This window comes from Lygodium microphyllum, chromosome 18 (assembly GCF_053477565.2).
Source record: "Lygodium microphyllum isolate KBCC chromosome 18, Lygodium_microphyllum_v1.1.10, whole genome shotgun sequence".
Taxonomy (NCBI): Eukaryota; Viridiplantae; Streptophyta; class Polypodiopsida; order Schizaeales; family Lygodiaceae; genus Lygodium; species Lygodium microphyllum.
The window spans coordinates 101,136,087-101,146,282 of record NC_141152.1 but is presented as its reverse complement, the minus strand read 5'-3'; the positions used below and the strand labels follow the sequence as shown (position 1 = coordinate 101,146,282).

Genomic DNA, 10,196 nt, shown 5'->3' with positions numbered 1-10,196 from the left:
CCAAAGATCACTATATTGCTGGTCAAGTAATTTACATGAGTTCCGTGTTCAAAAAAAAAATCTGCAGTATCGGCACATAGGCTTGATGAGTTCAACTGGGCAGCAATCCTTGTGATCAATTTTCAGAAATCCATACAGTGCATTGCAATACATTAAAGTTCTGTGAGCAACTGGTATAACATACAAAAATTGCATTCACTGCAAAATTGTGGTATCAAAGTACAACTAGTACAACTGAGCCATCGGCCATACTTTAAATTGGTCATTAATTGCTTCAATTTTCCCTCTAGTGCATGAACTAGAGTACACCCAATCAATCTTCACACTGACACATTCTCTTACAAGAGCATAGTTATCTGAAAAATGTAGCTTTGCATCAACAAGTTTCAGTTTAGAAACTTCAAAACTGTATTCAGTAGCAATCCTCCAAAAGAGTACATGTCAGAATTTTCAGTGAGTTTTCCACTTGAGGCATTCTCAGGGCCAGATACCCAAATGTTCCCATAACACTAGTGGTCACATGTGTATTTGTATCTGATGTTGGCTTTGCAAGGCCAAAATCTGAAACTTGTGCCTCAAAACAATTGTCTAGCAGAATATTAGCAGATTTGATGTCTCGGTAGATAACTCGAGGATGACAATCTTCATGCAGGTATGCCAAACCACGAGCAGCACCACATGCAATTTTCATGCATGTTTTTTAGCTCATTGGAGGCCTTCCATTCTTCCCATGTAGGTGGCATTTGAGAGTGCCATTTGGGATGTAGTCATACATAAGAAGCCACTGCTTTGCTTCCAGACAATAGCCTACCAGGGAGACCAAATGCCTATGATGAACTCTGCTGATGATCTCCACTTCGGCCTGGAATTCTTTTTCACCCTGGTTTCTCCCAGTCTTCAGCTGCTTAACAGCTATAAGCATTCCATCAGGTAGGATTCCTTTATACACACATCCAAATCCACCTTCACCAATCAAGTTGGCTTCAGAGAATCCCTGTGAGGCTTTTGACAGCTCATTATAAGTAAACAATGGCATGGAATTTTCCAAGCTCGGCGTCTGAGCGGATTCAGAAGCTGAAGAGGAATTTTCCATCCAGGAGAACAGATAAAACCTCTATGTGATCAACAGTAGTGGTTCACGCAAGCAGGCGACAGATTGCGAAGGCTTGAAGATCAAGGCAAACGATCGGGAGAAGTGAAGAGGGAATAAAAGGCGAAAGCAAACTACCAGCGATAAGTTTGAGGAGCATGAAAGCACCTATCATGTATGGACAGGCTTTCCTGTCCAAAGCCGTAGCTCGGAAGCCAAGTTCTGTGCAGCCCCTCTTGCAGCATCAATGAATTTCTTGCAGCATCAATGAATTTCCTTGCTTCAAGTCAGCTTGTCTCCGATGTTTGGGACGATTTCAAAGAGCATCCCAACTTGATCAAAATGTCAATAGAGTAGGACGCGGAGATTCGTTCCTTTTCCTTGCGAGCCTGTACAGTGAGATGATGCAGATGCAACGGCGTAGCCAAAGACGAAAAATTAAGTCGTCCTTCTCTTCATCTTCATTTCTTTAACACTGAGAGCTTGATTTCCACATACGACACCAGTAACTCCTGTCCATGTCGAAGCAACACTTTCTTACGTTCTGCCTCTGAACATCTCCTTCCAGCACGCTCTCTCCTTTGCTTTTGTCCTCACGCTTCTGAAGTAAAGGATAAAAATGGAGAATAATCATCAGAAAATCGTTTCAGTAGAAGAGATCTCGATCCAGGTTCCGGTCCACTCCTTCCTTTTTCCCCTATTCGAATTCTTCCCCATCCATTTTTGCCGCCACCACTCGATAATCTTAGACAAATCTAAGAATAGCTTTTTCTATTCTTTCCCCTTTTCTTTCTCTGTAACGGTGCAGAAAAAAAAACAAGGAATCCCCCAAACATTTGGTATTACCAAAGCATCCTTTAAACTCACTCCATAAAGTGATGTTCCTATGCCACATCCAAGGATCCCACCAGCAAACATCAAGCCAAGGAAACTTCCCTATACTTGCAAATCCCAGCAATAAGTGCATTCCAAGAGTCTTCATCTCGACAAGGGAACCCGTTCAGCACTCCTTAAGCTCTGCCCATTACACATGATATTCCTGAATTTACACCTTTGCCTTCATAGCTTAAATGTCAGCTTCTATAAAACTTCCTTTGATTCCACGGTATCCTGCACTTTTCTTCGAGTTCATCATTAAAATTATTAGCTGGATAATGTCCTTTGGCATCAGTTTTTCATATTTTTCTAATACACGCACATCATGCATCCAAACAAAATCATGCGCATGCACTAAGGGAATATATACATTGGATGCGGATTATTAAAATGCATCACACAAACAATGAATCACACGCGGAAATTAACACAAATGCACAACAAAAAAAATGGAGGTGTATACGACTCGGATGCGCAGCAACACGACATCCACCCCCTCTAAACCTGCGCATCCTCCGGATGTGCCAACTAACCAGGATCATTCAACTCCACAAACAGGTCAAGTCCATCTTCTGATTCTAGTAGACCTGTTTCTCCATCAGCTTCATCATCTATGTCTTCTGTCTCTTCTGCTTGTCTTTCTCTTATCTGCTCTTCTTCTGTCAATGCTTCAAGTGCATATTCTTCATCTTCTCTTCTCTTGAAAATCTTGACTCGTTTTCCAGCAATAGGCACCCTCAATGTTGTTCCATCTAACTCAGCCAGCTCATAAGTACCATTGTCAAAAACCTTTTTCACTTCATACGGTCCAAACCATCTTTGAACCATTTTTCTCATGCTACTATGCTGATTTTCTAGACTACTGTCATAGACTAGAACCCAATCTCCTTCTTTTATGGCTCTAGGCCTCAAGCGATGCCTTAAATCAAACCTGTCCTTATTTCTGAGACGGGCTGCCTTCAAACGGTCAATGGCTAGCTGCACATCTTCTGTCCTTCTCTCTAGTTGACGAATCCGAAGGGCTAACAGCTCTTCCCTTGATAAATTTTCATGCCACGGAAGAACACTCCAAGTGAGAGCACAAATTTCAGTAGGCATGACAGGTTTTTGCCCATACATCAACTCCGCAGGCATGTATCCAGTAGTCACACTATGTGTAGAGCGATCAGCCCACAATGCAAAAGGTAGTAATCTCGGCCAATCTCCAATCCGACCTCTACAAGCTTTTGCCAATGCTTTAACTATTGGCGGATGTCCTCTTTCACTTTTGCCATTTCCCTCTGGATTATAGGCAGTAGTAAGAGCCAATTTAATCCCAAGTCGTGAGAAGAATTCTCTAGCTTCATCAGCATCTAGCTCTCCACGATCAGCTGTAATCTTGCCTATACATCCATACCTGCAAAATATTTCTTCCAATAAGAATTTACATACTGTAGTGGTGGTCTTCGTCCGCAACGGTCTACCTTCAACATAGTTTGTAAGATCCTCCCTAGCCAAGACAAGATATCTCATCTGCCAAAGTCCCACTGGCAAAGTAACCAAGTCTACCACCCACTTGTAATGCATACATAGTGGATAAGTCGGATGCAGCTCATCACGATGTCGCACTAAAGAGTAAAGCTGGCAGTCCCTGCAAGTCTCCACAAAATGAGAAACATCTTTATACATCCCTTTCCACCAGTATCTTTCTTTGATTTTCTCATAGGTAGCCCACACACCTCTATGTCCAGCCCATGAGCTCTCATGAAACTCTCGCATAATCTGTATCTGCATCGCTACATCACAAACTACTCTCAAGGGCAAGCCTCCTCTCTTCTTTGGAGGCTTCCAAAGAAAACCATCTTTCAAGAAATACCCATAAGCCTTCCTTCTGATTTTCTTGAATTCATCATCTGTCCAATCAGCTCTTCGAGTCAATGAACTTAGATATTGTCCAATTTGCAGCCATTCATCAACATAAAGTTCTTCAATAAAGGCTTCAACAGTAGATACATGACAATCATGAATAAGGACAGAAGCAGCAAACTCTGTCTCATCATCTTCTGCAAGCATTGACTCCTCATCCTCATATCTCGCTCTAGAAAGCATGTCAGCAACTGGGTTATCTTTCCCTGCTATGTGTCGAAATTCTGGATTCAATGATTTAATATAGGCAATCCATCGAAGCATCGCTATATCTGGAGTCGAGCAACTAGTAATCATGCCAAGCAAAGGCAAACAATCTGTTTCCACAATAACTAAAGCTCCAATAAAATATCCTTTGTCACACTTCAGTGCAGTGACTACTCCCCACAACTCTCTTTGAATCTGCGGATATCTCCTTTGTCGCTCATTAAGAACTTTAGCTCCAAAGCGGATTGCATACCTATTTCCATCAGCATCATCCTGTCCCACAGCCCAACCTATGCCAATAGGGCTAGTATCAACTGTCAACATGATCGGCCGTCCACACTGATAATCCGCTTTACGTAGAGTAGGAGCTGATTGCAATAGCTTCTTGAGCTTACGCATGGCTTTTGAATGCTTCTCATCCCAATGAAATTTCTGCCCCTTTCGAAGCAGCTGATAGAGAACATCTGCAATATGAGCAAAATGAGGAATCCAAATCATGTAAAATACACAAGCTCCCACAAATCTCCGCACCTCTGAAGTAGTCGAGCAATACTCTGCAATCCTGTTTATGGCATCCACCTTTGCAGGAGAAGGCTTTCTGCCATAATATCCAACCATATGCCCAACTATGATGACTTCATTAACAGCAAAGACAGATTTCAGCCCTGAAAGTGTCAAATTTACCTCCTCTAATCGTGTCAAAATTTGCTCACAAGCAATCAAGTGATCAGCCACAAACTGTCTACATCCACGCAAATCAAGACTTTCATTCTTTTCTTCTTCTGCACAACCCTTAATAGGCACATCATCTAGAAAAGGCATGGTAAACTGCGGAATATAGTCTCGAAGAACTCTATGCATAGCATTCATCATATGAGCAACTGAGTTTGTAGCACCTTGAGGCAAGGTACACATCCTCACAAGAGCAATAGGTGTCCGCATAGTAGTAATATCCCTGCTTTCCAAGGCAAGCTGAAACTGATCATAACCTGAATACAAGTCTCCTAGAGAATAGATGGCTCGTCCTGCAAAAGCCTCAGCAAATTCATCCACAACTGGACCTGTACCCACATTCCTGATTGTCACTTTGTTCACGGGCTGCATATCCTGAATAAATCTCAAAGTTCCATTCTTCTTTGGTACAGTAAACCACCTGTTAGAATAAGGTGCAGAAGAGGGTTCCAAAATCCCCATTTTAATCTTCTCATTCAGCAACTCTATCAGCTTTGGCAAGTGTGTTTTAGGCACATGTATAGGACGTATATTCCATGGTACATGAGGAACAGTGAAGATGACCATAGGTGCAACCAATTCGGGACTAATGCAGCCAATTTCATGTGGAAAGAAAGCAAATGCCTTACCATGACGTCCAAGCATCTCTCTAAAACATTCTTTTTCCACTGGAAGCAAAAAATCCTCATTTCCAATCTTCAATTCTACAAGAGTTTCAACTGTAAACTTATGTCCAATATTTACAGGATCCCTCAACATAGGCTGCTTCATAGCTTTTTCAATCTGTTCATCACTATCAGAAGGAAGCGGGCCTGCAACCGGCTTAACCTTCTTATCAACTGTTTTATATTTTGTGTCAACCTTGGCATCATTCAAGCACTCTTTTCTTTGCTGCAATTTCTGCAAATTTTCAGCATCTTTCAACTCTGTTGGCTGAAAAATTTCAGCCTTTAACTCTATGGACTGCATGGGTGCAGTCTGAAACTCTGTATGCAGAAATTTTTCTGCATTCAACTCTGTTGTCTGAATGAATTCAGCCCTCGGCTCTATGGACTGCATAGATGTATCCTGAAACTCTGTATGCAGAAATTTTTCTGCATTCAACTCTGTTGGCTGAATGGATTCAGCCCTCTGCAATTCTATTAGCTGATCAAGGTCAGCCATAAATTCAGTTTGCTGAGTTTCTCAGCCTCTAACTCTGTTTGCAGCATAAAACCAGAAATTTCCTGAAACATATCCAAGGTTTGCACAGGTATGATCTTTGAACCCTTGCATACATCAGTTTTCAGCATTGCTCTTATCTCAAACAATGTATCTGCATAAGACATCCCTTCATACAATCCATCCACATGCTCTTCTGCTTGCAAGATACCTGCATTCTTCAACTCTTTCTCCTTACGACCAATGTACTGCCTGGCAGCTCTAGGCAAATCTGAAATTTTCTGATAACTTACTGAACTATCTGAAGTAAACCCAACAAAGTTATTGGAGAAAGACTGGCTGCCAGGAGGCGAGATCTCCTCTTTTCTCCGCTCCGTACCACTGGCGTCTCGCAAGACAGCGGTACCTAATGAAAATCCAACTCCTTCGCAGGTAGTGGTGCCTCACGCAAGGAGTCCCTGTTTCTCGGATGATTTACCCCAACAGTCATAAACTGAACAGCTCGCATACCATCTTTACTGCGTATCCGCGCATAAGCTGATCCGTCATCCATCACTTTTGTTTCCATTCTTGCTTCTGTAATGAAAGGCTGTCCAAGAATAATCGGATAAGAGCATGAATCCTGAACAAAACAATGATAATCCTCTTCAACATTACCAATAGAAATTCTGATACTCGGACAAGCAGCATACATATCACCAGAAGTATTATTGGCGGCTCTCATGCGCCAGCCATGCTCTGCATCCATAGGCCACTTGCCACTCTCATAAACACCTCGAGCAATAAGATTAATCTCAGAACCATGATCAACTAAAGCGATCAAGGGAATTTGTTTCTCTCCAATCCTTACCACTGTCTCAGTGGTTGCTCTAGCCCAATGACTTCGTGAAAAATGGCTGCGAGGAATGAGAATAGGGGTCTCATCATCTTCATACTGCATAGACTGCACTATTTTCTCCAATTGTGGATTAACAGAAGCATTCTCAACCATCACTGCATCATCATGCTCTTCCCCAAGAGCTCCATGCCACAATCCCTGTAAAGCAGGTCCTTCCATCGCATGTCGTTTCCTCCGCAAAAGATCCTGCATCTGATCCTGTATTTCTCTTCTAGCAATCCCAAGAGCCTCTCCAATAGTAAAAGTGACTTCACTATTCAAAATTCTTTCATGAAAAATCTTACTCATATCCGTTTGCATATCAAGGTCTGACAAGAGCTTGAATCCTGGCTCTTTTCTTGGTTGCCTCTTTTCTTTCTGCTTGTCTCCCATTGGTTGATCAGAACCTGTTTGAGCTGGAGAATTTGGCATAGGTGGAGCTGTAACAGGTGGTGAAACAAAGTCACCCCCTCTAGTCTTTTTGGAGGAGCTAGGACCCTCCTCATCTCTTCTTCTCTTTTCCTCAACCATGGCATCTAAACCCTGCGTTTTAGCCATATAAGCAAAAATAGAATACCTGTCAACAGGAGAATCCCATCCTGTTTCTCCTCGGATGCTAGAGCCCACACAAGTCATAGTAGAAGTTTGAACTTTCCCTCTTCTCGCTATCTCCAAGGCAGAAGACCATAAAGCAGAGTCTCCATCAGATTTCTGCTCAAGCTGGACTCCAAAAGCTGAAGCATCTCCTCTAACACTCACATAAGCTGATCGCGCAGCCATATCATCAACAAGCTTCTTCATACCTCCCTTACCAAAGTTCGTGTCAAGAGGAGCGCCAGTCTCTGTCAGCCATATCTTCCCATCTTGTCCCCAGAACACTACATTCTTCTTACGTGCTTCCTGAAAAGCATCACAATCTCTGCAGTGTTGGTGCTCTATACTATCACACCAAATACATCGTCGTCCTTTTCTTTGACCAGCTGGAAAAGCAGTCACTGGAGCAGGTGCTACAGCAGGTACTGACATAAGTTGCTCCTTTAACTTACCAACTTCAGCTTTGACTGCTTCAATTGTCAAATCCGCCAAGCCTTTAATAACATCATCTACAGATAAGGGCACTGGAGCAGCAGGAACTGGTGGATTCACAACAGTTGGAGTAGGCTTAGGCAAAGAAGTTGCAGCAGGGATAGAAGAAGAAGTCTCCAAAGATTTCTCAGGAACTGATCCTGTATTTCGATGCAATCTGACTCTCCTGCGCTGCTTCTTGACAAGAGCATTCACAGCATCAATGACATGTCTCCACTCAGTCTTTAAACCTGAATCAGTAGCTTGATCTTCCAAAAGATCATCCAACTTTTCCTGTAAATCAGCATCTGCAGCTTGCAAAAATAACTCCACTTTCTGCATCTCCAAAGCTTGCTGTTCAGTCCCATCCAACTGATCATAACGGCTTTCAAACTCTCGCAGAAGAGCGGTAACAGAAAGTCCCTTATTAGGCATAGAAACCCATGCTAAAAAATTCCTGCGATTCATAAGACCTGTATCCTCCAGGAAATATTCATCTTTTAATGCCTTTTTAAATTCAGCCCAACCTGCATGTGCCTCTTGAATTTCTGCAATTCGACCTTCAAGAGCGCGCACCACGATCCGCAAGAAGTAGTGGCTCCAAACATCTTGAGAAACCCCAAAAAACTTCATCTTTTCTTCATACAAATGCAGGTAAGTTGACACTTGCTGGCCATTAAACTGCTTCATCTCCTGTTGGACAGCTTTCAAAGCATCCATAGCATCACTGTCACGTTTTGCATGAGCTTGCTGCTGCATATACATGGTAAATGACTGAAACAGGTTCTTCATGACATTATCATCTGTCATCTCTTCTTGCGAGTCTCCCATCTTGCTGATGACGCAGCACTTTCACGTCGGGTTCACCAGAAATGTCGTAGAGTTCATGCAAGGGCTGCAGAACACGGGGTTCAAGGTACAGCAAGAAATAAAGACTAACAAGACGATCTCAATAACACAATATTTGATGCCAAAGATCACTATATTGCTGGTCAAGTAATTTACATGAGTTCCGTGTTCAAAAAAAAAATCTGCAGTATCGGCACATAGGCTTGATGAGTTCAACTGGGCAGCAATCCTTGTGATCAATTTTCAGAAATCCATACAGTGCATTGCAATACATTAAAGTTCTGTGAGCAACTGGTATAACATACAAAAATTGCATTCACTGCAAAATTGTGGTATCAAAGTACAACTAGTACAACTGAGCCATCGGCCATACTTTAAATTGGTCATTAATTGCTTCAATTTTCCCTCTAGTGCATGAACTAGAGTACACCCAATCAATCTTCACACTGACACATTCTCTTACAAGAGCATAGTTATCTGAAAAATGTAGCTTTGCATCAACAAGTTTCAGTTTAGAAACTTCAAAACTGTATTCAGTAGCAATCCTCCAAAAGAGTACATGTCAGAATTTTCAGTGAGTTTTCCACTTGAGGCATTCTCAGGGCCAGATACCCAAATGTTCCCATAACACTAGTGGTCACATATGTATTTGTATCTGATGTTGGCTTTGCAAGGCCAAAATCTGAAACTTGTGCCTCAAAACAATTGTCTAGCAGAATATTAGCAGATTTGATGTCTCGGTAGATAACTCGAGGATGACAATCTTCATGCAGGTATGCCAAACCACGAGCAGCACCACATGCAATTTTCATGCATGTTTTTTAGCTCATTGGAGGCCTTCCATTCTTCCCATGTAGGTGGCATTTGAGAGTGCCATTTGGGATGTAGTCATACATAAGAAGCCGCTGCTTTGCTTCCAGACAATAGCCTACCAGGGAGACCAAATGCCTATGATGAACTCTGCTGATGATCTCCACTTCGGCCTGGAATTCTTTTTCACCCTGGTTTCTCCCAGTCTTCAGCTGCTTAACAGCTATAAGCATTCCATCAGGTAGGATTCCTTTATACACACATCCAAATCCACCTTCACCAATCAAGTTGGCTTCAGAGAATCCCTGTGAGGCTTTTGACAGCTCATTATAAGTAAACAATGGCATGGAATTTTCCAAGCTCGGCGTCTGAGCGGATTCAGAAGCTGAAGAGGAATTTTCCATCCAGGAGAACAGATAAAACCTCTATGTGATCAACAGTAGTGGTTCACGCAAGCAGGCGACAGATTGCGAAGGCTTGAAGATCAAGGCAAACGATCGGGAGAAGTGAAGAGGGAATAAAAGGCGAAAGCAAACTACCAGCGATAAGTTTGAGGAGCATGAAAGCACCTATCATGTATGGACAGGCTTTCCTGTCCAAAGCCGTAGCTCGGAAGCCAAGTTC

At 42.4% G+C, this 10,196-nt stretch overlaps 1 pseudogene; it reads right to left on the bottom strand.

Annotated features, from left to right (window-relative positions):
• Positions 1 to 386: 386 nt before the first annotated feature.
• LOC148021206 (proline-rich receptor-like protein kinase PERK8) lies at positions 387 to 9,976 on the bottom strand (annotated as a pseudogene).
• Between the last annotated feature and the right edge of the window lie 220 nt (positions 9,977 to 10,196).